An 18163-nucleotide genomic window follows, 5' to 3' on the forward strand; every position below is an offset into this window, starting at 1 on the left:
CTTCATGTCAGGACCATCATCCATGATTTATATAAAATGCATATAGCAACAGTAGCACTTTAGTTTGGACTTTATGATTTCTGTAACTGGAAAATATTATTTTGTTTAAAGACAGAAGTGACCGCATAGTTGCAACATCAAAGGGAAATATTAATTAATTAGCATCAAGTATATTTGTTGCTTAAGCGTTTGCACTATAACTTAAGTAGGATTATAACTTTTAAGGAAGGAAAGATTTCAGATATTTAGTTCACTGTTTCAGTTATTTTATATGAAATTAAAACATTTACGTTGGTCAAATATGATGCTCTAAATCAAATAAAAGTTTGAAAATAAATGATGTATTTTTAAATGCTGCAACAAATGTTCACAAAAAGTAACTATAATTAAAACCAGTTAAACAAAATCAAATGTTTGAATCATGCTTAACCAAATGCCAGGCTGGAGAGCTGAACCTAAAGTATACGTAGAAAGATTTCAACATCTGAGCAGTTTTTAATGTTTTTATCACATATAAATGTCACAGCAGTGGGTCCTGGCCCAATGCTTTGTGTTTTTGGTTTTCTTTGACTCTTGTTTTTCTTGGTTTTTGTTCTTCTTATTTATCAGGCTCTCAGTAATCTTAGTTCTCCCTCCCTCAGTGTTCATTTCAGCCTGTGTTTAGTTTCTGTTCCCGTGTCCCACGTTTCATCGTTTCATGTCGAGTCAGCCCTGTCTCTCTGTTTCCTGTGTCTCCCCAGTCAGCCCCGCCTCCCTCGGGCACTCATGTGTGATACAGAGTAATAAACCTGACTACATTTGCTACACTCTCTTTATTACCTGTTACTTTAAAATTCATACACTAATTATGTCTGCCCATCTCTCTAATGTGAAGGTCAAAGGTCAACATCCTAGTGACATAAGAATAATCCCAAAGGGGCAAAGGCAGCGGTTAATTTAGCATATTTAGCATTAAGGGTACAGCAAGGATATACTTTTACTTATTGTGGCAGGGGTGTGGTCTCTGGCCTGCTGCAGTGGAGGCTGGTGGCGGGACGTTGGACGGCACAGGTGAGGGTGATGGAGCTCATGACTCTCCCCTTTATAGTGACGGAGGAGACTGGCGTGGGGGAAGCGTGTATTGGAGGAAGCTGAGGAGAGAACTGGTTTCTGGCTACAAAGACCGCGTCAAACCAGAAAAGATTGCTCGTGGTCAAATGTCAAAGGAGCTTGCAAAGAAAAGCGTCTGGACTTCTTTAAGTTACTTGAAGACGTTTCACCTCTCATCCGAGAAGCTTCTTCAGTTCTAAGGTCAAATGGTGGAGAGTCCCAGATATAAACCTAGTGGGAGTGCCCCCCCCCCCCCCCCCCCCCCCCCCAGAGGGACAAAAGGACCCCCTGATGATCCTCTAATCGCCTGAGCCAAGGTGTGAAACTGGGTGTGGGCCCCAATCAGCCAGAGTTTCGGGTGAGTTCATTGTGAAACCTGGCCCCACCTTATCATGCGAATTCCTGAGATCAGATGGCCCAGGATGTGAGTGGGCATTAAGGCGTCTGGGAAGGGAACTCAAAACTGGATTATAGATGGCAGAGAGTTGGTGTCGTAAACCCCGCCTCTGTTCAAAGATGGTCGCTCACAGTTGACATTGATGCTCCTTCAGTGTTGGGAAGGTGTCAGGGGTAGACATTTGTTCAAACACAAATAAGAGAAATGAGACAACTGCAGACCGACTCAGAGAGTAATTAGAAAACGTGCGCACGGGTGAATGCCTCTGAGAAGACACACACTGGGATTAAAAATACAGTAGTATATCATGCTTTATCTGACATCACAGACATTATAGGAAAGAATGCATCATTATATCATGCTGTCAAAACATCTCAAACATTTCAGACACTTAAGTAAGGAATGCATTATGTTCTCTTTAACAATAAACTTGATTAGGTAGTTCTTCAACAATAGGCTTGGTTATGTGAAAATATATGAACACACTAAATATAAGGCACACTTGGTTAGAATATAAGGCCTACTTGATTATATTGTATTATAGAGATTTGGTTGTAGTGTATAATGTAGAAAATCTCTTAACATTTCCCTCCTGTTGTTAATATATTTCACATGTTTAATATCAATGCATAGTCACTTGTTAAATCACATTTTCAACTTGCATATCATTCAGTGAAGTATCTAAACATCAGCTCTGTTAAGATTAAGATTATCATAGACATTCTCTTCTCTGGTCTCTCTATTTAGCATATCATACTGGCGAAAGGGATCCTCCATATCTCTCTGGATCAAAACAAAATTTCCTAAAGTACGATTAAGCATACTCATCACCATGCGTCTCAGACAAGGGATAATACAAGCAGCAAAAATGCAAAATAGGAACATCACAGTACAAAGGGCCAACAGGCCTTTAATCAGCAAAGATTTCCAGGAGCCGCTCAGCAACCAGTCCCACCAGCCATGCTCATCGGTTACGTAGTCCTGTTGCTGAGCGTCTCTTAGTTGTCTCAAAACATTCAAAGCATTTGTCATGTTTAATGAGTGTATGTTGTCAGGTATGTAAGTACAACATGTCTTGTTGAACAGTACACAAAGACCTCCTTTCTCTGCAAGAATAAGGTCCAAAGCTACTCGGTGTTGCATGACAGTGATGCGGATTGCATCAATTTCTTCATTCTGTGATTTGTCAATGCGGGTGGAAGCGTTCAAAAACAGTCCAAAGCGATAGTCTAAAGTTTCAATTCGTAGTGCGTGTTTTCCTACTCCGGTCCAGGGAAACAGAGAGTGCATTACCTTGTCGGCGGTACTCCAGAGTTTGAATTCCTCTGGCACGTCTGTTCCAAGGATTGAATCATGAGGCTTGATTTCTATATGACGCCTAACTCTGGTCTTGTTGTACACAGATATCTTAAAAGTGTGATCTGAAATGAAGATAGGTGCACAGCATCCTGACCAGTTGGGTGGCAACATAAAGTACGCACGCTGTCCGCACAGCCATGCCATACCTTGTACCCAATAGGTGCCATTTACCTGTTGATTTAGGTTGACTGTCCCATACCCTACTCCTCCATAGGTTGTGTTGCAGTTGTCGGTATGGCCCAGAGGGTGGCGTCCTTGCACTGACATTTGGTAGAAGCACAAAGGATGCCATGTCTCTGTATGGGTCATAAAAACAGGGAAAGGGACAGAAGCATTTCTGTTTTTTACTGTCATATCTACCCAGAATTTGTCGTCACAGATTCCATCCTTCTTCAGGCCTTTTGCACCTGGGAGTGAAGCTTTCTTGCCAATTGTAAAGTATTGTCTTCCAATGCTGGCGAAACTTGCTGCACATTCACTTTGCACGTGACTGTCCATTTTGCGACCATATATGGTGGGGTAGACTGAAGTTGAAGGCATGTGAGAACAGACATAACATTCTTTTTCATCTATGGTGTTGTGTAGGTATCGGTACCAGGCATTGTTCATCCAAGGGTGAATGTGATCTTGGGTCATCTCAGTTAGATGGGAGTTGTCATGGGTCCACCTCTTGAGACGGGGAATAGTCGGTGTTATTCTGCGGGCTCCTCCAGGTATCAGCCAGAGGAGCATCACCCCTAAGATGACACCGGCCACCAGACAGATCAGGCGGCACATGAACCGTTTCCGTTGAAAGTGACAAGCACTTAAGCATAGCAGCTTGGGGGCTGGTGGCTCTTCTTCTCCTAGATTCATCATGCTGGCTCTCTGCATTCTAGGCGTCCCTGGTGTTGTCATTGGTTCCTCTCTTTGGTGGGATGGGTCACTCTTTATTATGTGTTTGTTCTTCAGGGCGACCAGGCACACCTGAGCTCCAAGTGAGGAGACCACTGGCGAGAAGGTAAAGGGCGGGGTATACCCAATCAGCCCTTTCCTTCACCAGGGGATCACTTGAGAGTCGGGGGAACCGGCGTCTTATTGTGGTGCAAACACTTTCTTCACGTGAGTTTGATGGATCCACGAAGGTCTTTCAGCGATTTTACAAGCTGTTGGTGTAGTAAGCAGCACTTGAAACGGACCCTCCCACTTCGGAGAACTCCAGTTTTTCCGCTGGAGGACTTTAATCAGAATCCAATCACCGGGGTTCAACCTGCAAGAGACTGGAGATAGATCACTCGGCAGTTGATTGCTTAGTATCACTTCTTTATTCTCAAACAGTTTTGTCATCCATTCTGCCATCGTTGTTTCTGCAGGAAGCAGGGTGCTGGGGTTTAGCTGATTACACTTCTCTATAGTAATGTGTGAGTGTGAGAGCAGAATACCTACATAAGAGAGTTGTCTCCGAAAGCTTGAGTCAAAACTGCCTTCATGTACCCTGCTACTCCATCGACATGGAGAATAAAAGGTTTTTCATAGTCTGGTAATGCTAAGACGGTACATGTTTGCAATGCTATTTTTAAATCAGTGAAGGCTTTTTCTGCTTCTAGGGTCCACTGTATTTTGTCTTTTAATGCTAGGTCTTTTCCATAAATTAGGTTCTGTAGTGGCTGGGCCAGCAGTGCATACTCTGGGATCCAGCACCTACAGAAATTGCACAGACCTAAATAACTCATCATTTGTTGCTTAGTTATTTGGTTTTGGTGCATTTTGGACTGCTGTCTTTCTGCTCTCTAGTAAGGTGCGGCCTCGGCCTGTTAGTTGATGTCCTAAGTAGATGACTTTATCACTCCACAATTGTAACTTGTGTTGTGATACTTTGTGGCCTTGTTCTGCCAAATGTTGCAGAACCGTCATTGTGTTTTTGTTGTCCTGAGAAAGCTATGAAGCCTGTCCCCGGGTCAATCATGAAAACTCCTTCTGCTTTTTCTTTCTGTTTATACACTTTAACTGCATGCTCAGCATATTGCAGGGCGTCAGGCAGAGTGCCTGTGTTTTGTGTCACCCAGTGTTTGTCTACGTGTGTTTTTATTTTGGGCATTAGGCCATTCAGGAAGGCATTTTTTAATTGTTGTTGAAAAGCAGACTGTGGATTTGGATCGTAATCCAGTCCTGAATTTTGCCCGAAAACAGGACGTAAGCGATCCAGATAGTCTGATGCTGTCTCTCCTTCCTTTTGTTTGCACTCTCCTATTTTTCCATAATCTGGCCTTGGGGCTAAATTGACTTCTATTCTGCCGTACAAGTCATTTGTTTCTTGAACTAACTGAGGAGTGTCTGGTCCTAGGACGTCGCCGTTTTGGTCGTTTCCTGTGTAGGCTCCTCTGACTCTAGGAAAACGTAAACCTAATAAATCTTGAAGAACTTGGAGCATCTCATGACCATTCAAACCCCAACCTCTACGAATCAGTTCTACTGCATGTCGCCACTGTTGAAAACCTTCATTAAGGGGTGGGACATCTTTTAGCACATTCTCTCTGTCCTTATGGGACCAGGGTCTGAATGCGTATATCAGAGGTTCTCCATCTATTGGTATGATTCCTTGGCCGTCTACAGGCCCACTGGGTTGCCCATACCTAGGATTTGATAAGGCAACCATTGGAAACTGACCTACAGTTCCTTCTTTTTTGTAGTGATTATGTTTAGTCATAAGATTAAGCTGATGTTTTGCCTCAGCATAGGGATCTGGAGCAAAAGGGTTATGAGGAGAGATTACAGGAAGCGGTGACGCAGGAGTTGGTGCAGCTGCTGCTGCTGCTGCTGCTGTGTGTGTGGGCTGAGAGGAAGGTGCATAAGGAGGGGGGTTTTTTTCCTCTCCAGCAGCTTTCTGTTTATCTTTATTTTCTTGTTTTTGGGCACGTTTAGCACTGCGTTTATCATTTTCTGCTTCCCATGCTTTGAAAAGTCGCCATTCAGCTACACGTTTTGCTTTTTTCTTTTGACTTTTTTCCTCAAATAGTTCTTTTTGCAAAGCAGCTTTTAAAGCAGTTATTGACTCTTGATTGCATTTGCCTTGCCAGGCTGGACAATAAATTTTATGTGGATTTCTCCACCTATTTGCACTGACTTTTCCTGCATTTTGACAGTTTCTTTCAAGCTTTTCTTCATCTGCTGTTAATTTTACTTTAGTTTTAGAATTACCCATTTTGAACTAATTACGTCAGAACTGTGACACCTTCTTTGGCATGAAAAAGTGAGAATGGGTTTTCAATAACAGCCTTCTACTCACTCGCTATTCGAGTGAGCGGTTATTGATTTTACGTGATGACGCACAACCCTTTTTCCACTTTAACCAATACGTGAGTGTACACAGGAAAACAGTTTGAGAAGTGGTTCGACCGCTTATTGGGTCGTAAAAACAACTCACTCCTCTATTTCAACACAAACAAAGCGCGTTTTTATAATTTTTATTGAGATTTTTCCATAGGCCTATTTCATGTAACCTTCAACCTGTTCCGTTGCAGCCACTCCTAGAGTGACCGGAACTCGTTCCGTTACAGCTGCTACCCAGAGCAACCGGAACTTTTAATAGCGATTTCTAGATTATCGCTCTTGCCTGTTGTCTCTTTAAGTCCCTCTCTGGACTATGAGATCTGTCGGCGCTCACCAGGCTTACACTATTTTAAAGGAAAATCTCAATATCAACGTATTGTAACGCTTGATGGAATGCAGTGTTTCATATTCACCTTACTGTGGCGCTGCGTTTTTGGATCCGGTGCTCATCGGGTCCTGCAGCCGTGAAGGCCTGTGTAAGACGCTGACCGGAGGTCGAATTCACGCTCCCGGATTTTCTTTTGCTGTGCACAGACTCTTTTCCAGCGCAGGCGTCACGACGTCAGGATCCGATGAAGACCGCTGTGGAAAACTAGACGTTAAAAATAACAGTCAGTTCTCCGGCTAGCGAAGGACCAATTAAATGTCAGGGGTAGACATTTGTTCAAACACAAATAAGAGAAATGAGACAACTGCAGACCGACTCAGAGAGTAATTAGAAAACGTGCGCACGGGTGAATGCCTCTGAGAAGACACACACTGGGATTAAAAATACAGTAGTATATCATGCTTTATCTGACATCACAGACATTATAGGAAAGAATGCATCATTATATCATGCTGTCAAAACATCTCAAACATTTCAGACACTTAAGTAAGGAATGCATTATGTTCTCTTTAACAATAAACTTGATTAGGTAGTTCTTCAACAATAGGCTTGGTTATGTGAAAATATATGAACACACTAAATATAAGGCACACTTGGTTAGAATATAAGGCCTACTTGATTATATTGTATTATAGAGATTTGGTTGTAGTGTATAATGTAGAAAATCTCTTAACAGAAGGTTACTTTTAAAATGTATTCCATTACAGAATACATGCCCTCAAAATGTATTCTGTAACGTATTCCGTTACGTTACTCAATGACAGTAACGTATTCTGAATACTTTGGATTACTTAATATATTATCATGCTTTTTACAACAACGTGAATGTACTATTGCTGTGTGATTTATTACTATTACTGAAGGTCCGCGACTCCGAACTGTAGTAAAGGGACCTCTGACTAATACGGCGGGGTCCCTGTCGGCTCGTAGCCGAAAACTAGCTTTACTTTGTTGTGTGGGTCAACTTTTCTTGCGAGAGACAGAGAGAGGCGTTGAAAGACTGCTCCAATGGAATTTATTGTTTTCAGAGGAAAACACGAACACGGTGTACAGTCGAGTCTTAATAGCTTACTTACAACTGGGCTCGTCAGGCACTCTTCTTGGCTGAAGTGGTTATTATTATATTTACATGCTTCCAGCTCCCGTTTTTCCTTGATGACAACTCGTACCTTTCCACTCCCCTTTTTCTCCCTCCTCGCGTTCACAGACCCATAACGTGTATGGCAGTCCATTCTCCCTGCAGCACGGACTACACTGCCCATGATGCTACATTCTTTAGAGCTATGCTTGTAGCATTCTGCCTGTTAGCTTAGCACAACAACAACAACGAAAAGGCGCTCTCTCACCCAGGAAACACACAGTCGCAGAAAGAGAGAGAGAGCGTCGCCCTGTAACCATGGCAACCATGGTAACGCTGCCGCCTGGAACAATAGAACGTAGCTGTCAAACAAAACCTAAACAGTCCTGACCCGCGAAAAAATGAAACGGGAGAGTACCGCAGTGTAATCCATTTATTTCAACAAAGTAACTGTATTCTGAATACCACCTTTTAAAACGGTAACTGTAACGGAATACAGTTACTCATATTTTGTATTTTAAATACGTAACGGCGGTACATGTATTCCGTTACTCCCCAACACTGTGCTTCTTTCACTCCTCTTTCAAACCATCTGTCCTCTCTGCCCAAAATGTGAACATTGGCATCCTCGAAAGAGTGTCCTTTATCCTTAAGATGCAGATGGACTGCTGAGTCTTGTCCTGTGGAGGTGGCTCTTCTGTGTTGTGCCATGCGCTTGTGAAGTGGCTGTTTGGTCTCTCCAATGTAGAGGTCTGGGCATTCCTCGCTGCACTGTACAGCATACACCACATTGTTAAGTCTGTGTTTTGGCGTTTTATCTTTCGGGTGAACCAGTTTTTGTCTGAGCGTGTTGCTGGTCTGAAATGCACTGGGATGTCATGCTTGGAGAAAACTCTCCTGAGTTTTTCTGATACACCGGCTACATAGGGGATGACAATGTTGTTGCGTCTGTCCTTCTTATCCTCCCTCGCTGGTGTCTGATCTTCTTTTCTGTGCCTCTTTGCTGACTTTAAAGTCTAGAAGCGCTAGAATAAAGGTTTTTAGTGGTTTTATTATAAAGGTTTTATTATTATATAATAATGATAATAATAATATCAATAACATTGAGGCACATTGTGTGGAGGAGGTTCAGTCATATCCTGATCATCCAGACAGATTTGATGTTTGGGAACAGCTGCTGTGTAGAGATGGTCTGACTGGTCGCTGTTACTGGGAGGTCGAGTGGAGAGGAAACGTTTTTATATCAGTGAGTTACAGAAGCATCAGAAGGAAAGGAGACAGTGGTGACTGTGTGTTTGGACTCACTGATCAGTCCTGGAGTCTGATCTGCTCTGATCGTGGTCCTCATTCTGTCAGGCACAATAAGAGTCAAACATCCATCTCCTCCTCCTCCTCCTCCTCCTCTGTCTCTAACAGAGCAGCAGTGTATGTGGACTGTCCTGCTGGCACTCTGTCCTTCTACAGAGTCTTCTCTGACACTCTGATCCACCTCCACACCTTCAACACCACATTCACTCAAACTCTTTATCCTGGGTTTTATGTCTGGTCTCCTGGTTCCTCAGTGTCCCTGTGCTGAGTGGAGTGTAAAGAGTGTCTCCTGTTACAGAAACACTCTGACTGTTGAACAGATAGTTCAGTCTGTACATGTCTGTCTCTTTCACTCACAAACACGTTTTCAGATTCATGGATTCAATCAGTTGATGTTTGAAACTCTTCTAAATGATTCCTTGTAAACTTCTTCAGTCATAAACAAACAGGAAGTGATGTCACATGTGTTCCTGTCCACACAGCAGAATGAGTCTATTGCTGACAGTGATGTACAAACAGAGTGAGCATTTCTGAGGCCCAAAATAAACTGAGTAGTTCACTGAATGAACAATGGACTGTGAGCTCAGTTCCTTCATCATTAGTATGGATTATATATGTATATGTATTATATTAGTATCATATATATCAGGTGCTGCTGCTTTCAGTCATTGTGCAAATGTGCTGTTTGTAAAGTTGTAAAGCTGCAGTCAGCTGAGACTGAAGAAGTCACCTGATCAGTGAGCAAACGTTTCTGAAAACGTCCAGATGAACAGAATCAACCTTTTGGGATCAGCCAGCAATGCAGCATCATTGTTGTTCAGCTTCAGAGGTTTGCAGGAATGAACTGATGACCAGAAACAGCTGCAAAGTCCAAGAAAATACCAGCTGGAGTTCAGCTGCATTTGAAGAAGTCAAAGAAAAGTAAGGATGGCAAAGGGCGACGTTTTCTTCCAAAGAGCTGCAAACATGGTCGACGCCTCATTAGAAGAATCATCTGGACATTTGTGAGGAACTCTAACCAAGAAAGCAACGTCACACAGATCCAACAGACAGTTTCCATGACTGCAAGTGTTGAGTGGAAAAATGCTACATTGCATTATTGCATCCTCTCACCACAGGAGGCGCTGTTGGCACCACTGATTGCTGATCAGCTGTTCTCTGATGATCTGATTGATACTGTGAATAACGGGACTCACTGAACTCTGTGACACAGTGAAGATTACAGAGTTTAACTTCACCCTTTAAGACTGACCACAGAACCAAGTCCGCCAGAGCTTTTGTTATATTTTTACATGCTGTGGAGCCATTTGTGGGAGCATTTCAAGTTGCTATACATCAATACAACTGTTATAGCCCTAATTTTAATAATATGTATGCATTAAGTCCATAGTAACTACATAAACTGCAAAAAAAACCTCTGCTCATCCATCTCTGTGAGTATCAGGATACATTTGGTTCATAATACACAGAAAAATCAGAGTTATTACCTGTAATAAATGTGAAAGATTCCTGCAGTGATAACCAGGCAGGACTGAAACACATCCAAGCTGTCACCACGGTAACAGCACCGCCCATCCACAGGTGAGGGGAGGAGCAAAAAGAGGGACTTTGACCATTTTATACTAAAAACACTCAACTAATGTTTCTAATATGAAACAAATAAGCCCACATTAATGTGAGCGTTTATTAAATAATAATAATGATGATTTCCTCCTGATCTCATTTCCACAGCAGAGAAAACTGTGGTGTATATTGAGGTGGAGGGTGTGGTCTGTGGCTCAGGTGTAGAGTGAGGGTGGGGTGCACCACAGCAGCATGCTGGGACTGCTGAGGGTGGAGGAGGGAGTGATGATGACATCAGAGCTGCAGCACAGAGACCAGTGAACACACAGTCTGTTCATCTTTGCATAGATACAATATACAGCACAATATTGAATGACAGACACGCTGTGGGAGCTTCCACAGATACACTGACGTCAGCATCCAGAGTCCTCCTGCTGCTCCCCCCTCAGAGCCCCGTGATCAGCACCAACACATTCAGTTAGATGACAGAGTCCAGCTGCAGCTAGAATCAGCTCCCCTCTGTGAACAACAGCACAGCGTCAGTGTTTCACACTCAGTGAAAGGAGGAAACAGCAGAAGAACACCATGTGTGCTACGTTTCCCAGGACACACTACAAACTGCACAAATACAGAGCAGCACGTGGAAGGACCTGGAGCTGCATTTACAGAGCTGCAGACAGCGTGATGTCCTGTATGGACAGGTGGAAGGAACCAAGTCCTCAGCTGGAACACTCGTGTTTGTCCACAGACAGGAAACACAGCAGGAAACTTCCTCACAGAAGTGCAGCTCATGGATAACACACTTCCTGTCAGTCAGAATGAGGCTGCAGCCAAACACAGAAAGGTGTTTTTGTCCAGATGAGCCCAGAGAAGAAACACGAGTGTTCACAGACATCAGAAGCTCAGAGAGGTGAAACATGAGGTTGGAGTCCTCGTCAGCATCCAGAAGAGCTGCTGTGAAACCCTGAGTACTCATGACAGACTCTGATGGCACAAACACATCATGATTCAAACAGAAAGACAAACATGGAGCTCCTGATCCTCCTGCATGAGAACAAGCTGACATGAGCGCTGTGTCTGAGAGTGTCTCCCTGTCACAGTGACAATAACACAGCTGCTGCTCACAGTCATTAAACTGACCTGAGGTCAGCTGTGCTCCTTACATATGAACCATGTGACCTCACATCAGTGCTGTGGATGACTGTAGTCATAGAAGAGTAGAGCTGTAGCAGGTGGTGTGAGGAGGAGGTGGTGTATTCTAGTTAACGCAGTACTGAAACACTCCAGCAGAGGGCGCTGTTAAGTCCTTATTGTAACACAGTTACTGTGTGCAGTTAGACTTCATACATAATCTGCACTTATTTCCATCAGACATGCTGTCAGTAAATGATTGGTTTCTATTGATTCTACTTCCTGTTGACTCGTTTGATGACAGTGAAACAATCACAGCTGATTGTGTGATGATGTAAACTGTCACTGTTACATTCAGTGTGTGTGACATAATGTTAGTGCAGGCTGATAACAGCCTGGTTCTGTTAGAAACACATGAACGTGTCCATAGATCAGTGTGTGTTTAACATGAGAGCTTCAGCCCTGCTGATGTGTTAAATAAAGACATGCAGGAAAACTGATGAGACTCTGAAATAACTCTTTATATTTATAATGTAACTCTGCATCAAAAGAACAACAAAGGATCCCAGACAGGTTTCTGTGAACAAAGACCATTCTGATGTTTCTGTGTTTCTAACACTTTGACATTATTAGTAAACAGACTGCAGTGAGCAGCATTTATAAAGAGCTTCTATATAAAGATATGACAGCTGTTTGACAAGTTTATCACTCTGTGTTTGGACCTGATCAGTCCAGCTGTTTACTTGAAACATGTTCATTTACCTGTTCTGTTATATTCATGTTCTTGTCTCTGTTGAAAACACATTTTAATGTCCCTCAGATTTTTCTCCCAGATGAATAAATATAAAAATGACACAAACTGACTGCAGCTACTTTTTGTCCTTTCTGTCAAAAACCTTCATGTGACTCATGAGAGACACGTTTCAGCTGTTTGTGACAGATCAGAGGCCAACAAGTCATTTATAACACTTTCCATCATTGTTTAAAGTTCTCAGTGTTGCTGCGTATAGGATCTCCCAGCATCATCACTGTGCTGTCCAATCATTGTGTGCGAGGTTACCCTTATAGTGCGATGTGTGTTTGCACAAAGAGAAGCATGTGTGTCAAATATAAATAAGCACAGAACAGAAACAGCTGCTCGTTTCTTCTGTTTAGAGTCAAGTTAGTGTTTTGTGTCTTTGTTTGAGGCCTGATGTCGAGCAGAGGTGTGTGTAACTGCACTGGTCTGTTATATGTGTGAAGTGTGTGCTTCTCTTCAGCATCATCTTTGTCACTGCTGATTCCTTTGTGTCATCATGTGTTGAGAAGAGAGAACAGTTATAACGGAGGAGCAAAAGGAAGCCCTGAAATCTGCATCAACAAGGAAGTGTTGGCTCACCAGTGATCCCAGCAGAGCCACTGGTTTGGCTCCAGTTGTTCTAGATTCAATGATGTTGTTGCTACAGATACATGTCAGCATCTTTATTGAATTTAATATGAAGCAGAAATGGTGTCATTAGGAGAAGAAGAGGAGAACAAGTCCGGCGAGGAGGCAGCAGCTCTTAAAGATGAAACAGCAGCTCAGCCCTGAGCTCAGAGAGCTGCACATGAAAAAGCTCCTCAAGCAGATCCTGTCAGAGGTTTGTCATCAACAGGAGGAACTGTTCACATCATAGGATGAAGATGCTGTCAGCTGGATGAAGAAGGTTATTTAATGCAAACGTTCACACTGAAGTCAAATTGTTGTCGTGTTGAACAGATTCATGTACTGATCGTCTCCAGAATGTTAGAAGAGCTTCAATGAATCATTAGAAACAACTTACAGCTGCACAGCTGTGTCAAACACATCTGTGTGTCATTGTGGGATTGTTGTGTTTCTACATGTGACACACGTCTAAAACATGCACACAATCTGAACACAAACAGGGACTCATGTGTTCCCACAGCCAGATGCTGAGAGCCATTTCCTTGTAGTCCTGTGTCTACATACATGAACCATTAGATGTTATTGGAATGATTGTCAGCTCTGATAGTTTCATGTGTGTTTAGCTGGACGCTGTTTGATCCTCGACATGTTTAAAGGTGTCCAGTCCTGAGACACTGGGGCTGGAAACAGCTGTGATGTCATTGGACTGTCACACAGACAGAAGTGCATGAAGTGAGCAGCCGAGGAGCCGCTGATGTTTTGGATTCAACAGCATTTGAAAGGTCGACACAGACACATTTGCACACAGAAAGCTGAATCTGTCATATGCCACAGTGAACTCACTGTTCAGTGTTTTTCAGGAAGCTTCTTAACTGCCTCTGCTGCCAAACAAGCAGCTGATGTCCTTGAGAAGAAGCTGAAGAAGTCTTCAACAACAAATACAGGAAGTGGACTTTCAAATACTAGATTCACTTTAGACTCACAGAGAAATGACTCAACCAGCTGTGTTTGACTCTATGAAAGGTCAGTGTGTGTCTGCACACAGACTGTTGTGTTGGACTGTTATTCAGTTGTCTGCTGAATGTTTTCAAATGTCTGCATCTCAGCTGTGATGAGGCTGGGGGTCATGGGAGGCCACCGTAGCAGCCTCTTCAACATCATGACATCATCATAAATGCTGCTGGACTGTCTGATGGGCTGACGGTGAAAAAGCCGTCGGGAAGGAAACAGAAGACATTTCAGAGGCTGCAGCAGATTTCTTTGATTCGGGGCCTTTTTCAGCTTTATTGGACAGAGCAGTGAAGATAAGTGACAGCAAAGCAGAGAGAAAGGGGGCGTGGCCCGGGTCAAAGCCAGGCCAGCTGCTCTCCACCTCGTGGTCACCTGCTCATCCTAGTGAGCTCCACCAGCAGCCCTTTCACACACTTTACACTGTCAAACACTGTGTGTGGACCTCAGCTAACAACAGGCTACATTTAAGTCTGGACTACATGCTTTTATATTGTTTTTATTCCATCAGCAGCTCAACATCATGAGCAGCTTTGACATAAAGACATCAAACTCAAGCTGACTTTAAACTACTTTTAATACAGGGGCTCAAAAACAACAACATCTTTATTATATATCAGGACACAAAGTCATTTCATCTCAAAGGGAAACAGCTTTATTTGGAATAACCAGCACTATCAACTGGTTTGGGATCTCCACCAGTTTCATGTCTTTGCAGCTTCTCCAACAAAGTTCCTGTAAAATCAGCATGTTTGTCTTTATTGGTTTGATAGTGATTGATTATTCAGTCCCAGTCTGCTGTCATCTAAAGAACAAAATGATGTTTGTATGAGTCACAAAGCTCCAGATGTTGTCGGCTTCACAAAGAAAACAAAGAACTTAAACACAAAGTGTTTGGAGCCAAAATGTTCCCAAGCTGCTCTTTTTGAAATGGCAGAGGTACAGTGGTGTCTAACAGCACACTGTGGAAGGCAAACATGTTATTGTTGGATGAAACTTCATGAATCCTTTGTAGATTTGAGCTGTTGGAGCCTTTCTTTTCTCTTCAGGTGTACAGATGCTGAGGAGGCAGGTGAAGCAGGTGGAGCTGTTGTGATGCTGGCAGAGGGTGTGTCTTAGTAACTCTGTGAGGCAGAACTGGATCCAACATTGTGGATGTGTTGATGTTGGAGCCATTAAGAGTCTCTGGCCACACTGTAGGATTTCCCTTTGATCCACTGTGGGGGCATTTTGGAGTCTGTCAGTGAAACTCTTCATGTTTGTGTTTGACTCCAGTTTATAGAAACAGAGAAATGTGTCATGCTTTTGTTCGGCCTCCACAAATACACACATTTGTTCATTGGTTGGACTTTTTGGAAGGAGACACATTGAAAACCATGTTAATGAGATCTTGTTGTTTCCTGTGGATCCGACACAGAGAGTGGACTTCAGACAGAAAGCGTGGAAGAGATTTTAGAGGCCGTGTGTGGCAACAGGAAGTTTCTGTGTGTTTGCTGATCTTACATGTGGAAAACAACACGTGATGTTTGTGAAGTTCTACAATGATCATTGTTCTCACAGCATTTTGAGTGGGAACAGTTCAAACTGGGAGTAGTGGGAGTTATTTACTGATTGAAACAAGCTGAATGTTTCTGTGACGATGAAGATCAGCAGCTCAGCTGATCAATGAACTGACATCTATCAGTCGTTTCATGAGATGAAGTCATCAGCAGACATTTGTTCTGACTGTGTGATGAATGTCAGAACGTCAGGGCTCTGCTTTAGTCACTGCTTGATGATCATTGGCTCATTGTTGAATCCAGGGGCCCAGTCTGACCTCTGACCTTTGCTGCAGGTCTTCTGTGTTATCTCCACTTTCATGTCTGATCTTCTGCTGTATCGTCCAAAATAAACATCTGGATCATTTCCAACACTTCAGCAGATCTTTAGTTTGGGCAGTGCAGCACAGAATAACACATATTGTACTATACTGCCCACTTCCTGATCTTATTGGATCTGTGTGTGAGGTTGGTGAAGGAAACACATGTTTACTGAGTGAGTCGCTGCCATTAGGAACTAGTTTTTATATCACAGCCTGGAAATCACACAGGACCATTTCTGCAAGTGAAAAGTCGTCATTGGAGGAAAATCATTGTGTAGTTTGTGCGACTGAAGAATTGTCCCAACTACATGTGCTGCTGACCCTTGACCTTTTCTTTAGGTGCACAGAGGAGTCTGTGGGAACATCCAGAACTGAGGCATCTTGTGTACAAACGTGTTCAGACCAGATGTCAAATGATGTCAGATGTCATCCGTGAATGGATGCAACTGTGGATCGTTCCAATAAAATGAGGCAGTTTTGTAAGTACAAGCCCACTACAACCCATCATCAACATTTTAAATTACATTATACATCTTCACTGATATAAAGCACCACTATTTTAACCTGATTCACTTTTTCCACCCTAACAGTTCATTCCTCAAATCAAACAAGATATTTGACCCTAAAAAAATGCATCAACAAATAATTTTGTAATAAAATATTTATTCTTCAACTTTTACAAGTGAAATCAAACAAGTGTGTTTAAGAGTGAAACCAGAGTGGAAGCTGCTCATATAGAGTCCAACCCAGGCTAAAGTAAGCTGAGTAGAGCAGCACCATCAAAGTGTCGGCTCTCTGAACACGGTGCAAGATCGCCATCTGCAGGACAAAACTAGTTTTTCTCGCCCTCCTCGTCAACATCAAGATGATGTCATCGTACAGCAACTGATTCCCTGTCCGTCTGGAACAAAGCATTTACATTAAAAAGACATTTACAGAAAATACAAACACCAACAACACATCTCATCATCACATGATATTTTATTATTTATTATATTATATATTTTTATTGTACCATCAACATCAACAAATACCAGCATATTTTCTTTGAGATTGAGTAGAGTGGACCTTTCCCTTGGTTCACTTCCTGCTCGCAGCATCAGCTGACCTCTGACTTCCTGGTTAAGGTCTCTCAGCGTTGACTGGAATATCAAATCGGACTCACACCATGTTCTTGTAATGTGGTCATGTCTGTCCGCTGTTAGAAGAGCATCTCTGGCCTAAACACAATAGGAAGAACAACAACACGGCAAAAAAAAACAACACATTTCCATATTAGATGAAGGGCACCGTAACTGGAAATGGTAACATTCATCTGATGCTGCTTTGGATTTATCTTCTGTTTTAGATCAACTTTGATCACTTCGAGCCATCTTAAGTCCGTTTGTTCTTCTCACTCACTAACGTCTCGTATGATTTCAGATCCCTGCTGTTCCCCAGCTGCCCTGTAGGTGGCCTCAGTGTGTCTCACACCATTTACAGATGATTACAGGTCGTTTACAGTTCAAACAGGTCCAACATAAGAAATATGTAGAAAATATCCTGCTATAACAGTTTGGGTCAAAGTGCAGATGTTCCAGATGTTCTGAGTCTGTCTGTGTTTCATGTTAACATGTAGATGTTGGACCAAAGTGAAGCTTTTTGATGTGACAGCAGGAATGTGAAGTGTAACTCTGAGCTGTAGGAAATGAAACTAAACGGACTTTTTCTCCTTTATTTATAGGAAAGTGTAGGAGAGCAACAGATGAACAAGCGTTACTGTAACAGGAAACATCAGAGGACCTTTATGTTCATCATCATCACTGTTTCCTTGTTCTGTCACAAACACACAACACTTCCTGCTCTCTCTCTGATGGATCTGATTGGCTGTTTCATTCACAGGAGGTCAGGGCGTCACACAAACAGCTTTAACTGCACAACGACACACTTTAAATCATCTGCAGACAAACCTGTGTGTTTGATTTATGAAGAAATAATAAAGACGTGTGTACAGCTGTCCATGAAGCAGCTTCTCACACAAACTCTGACACTTCAGCCACTTTAATTCCTGCAAAGCTGCGTAATAAAGAGCTGTGACTGCTATGAGCTGCTGATGATGACTGCATGAAGCTCTCAGCTGAAGCTTCTTTCATTTATTTTAATGTTAATGTCGCCTTTTTAAGCCTGTGTGAGGATTTTAATGACACACATTAAAGGAGCTTCTTTGATTAGAACCAAATTCATGTTGATTTTCAGCCTGAAATGATAAAAACTTTAATAATTCTGTT

General features: G+C 42.6%; 1 protein-coding gene across 1 annotated transcript in view; it reads left to right on the plus strand.

Annotated features, from left to right (window-relative positions):
• Positions 1-8747, plus strand: part of LOC146640584 (uncharacterized) — a 35566-nt gene extending 26819 nt beyond the window's left edge. Inside the window, exon 6 of the transcript XR_014909982.1 lies at positions 8657-8747. The gene's annotated coding sequence lies outside the window, so the exon portion shown is untranslated. The remainder of the gene's footprint in view (positions 1-8656) is intronic.
• Positions 8748-18163: the final 9416 nt, after the last annotated feature.

Source organism: Rhamphochromis longiceps, unplaced genomic scaffold, assembly GCF_057381845.1.
Source record: "Rhamphochromis longiceps isolate RC_006_pf unplaced genomic scaffold, R_longiceps_female_GT1.1 unmapped_scaffold_4, whole genome shotgun sequence".
In the NCBI taxonomy this organism is placed as follows: domain Eukaryota; kingdom Metazoa; phylum Chordata; class Actinopteri; order Cichliformes; family Cichlidae; genus Rhamphochromis; species Rhamphochromis longiceps.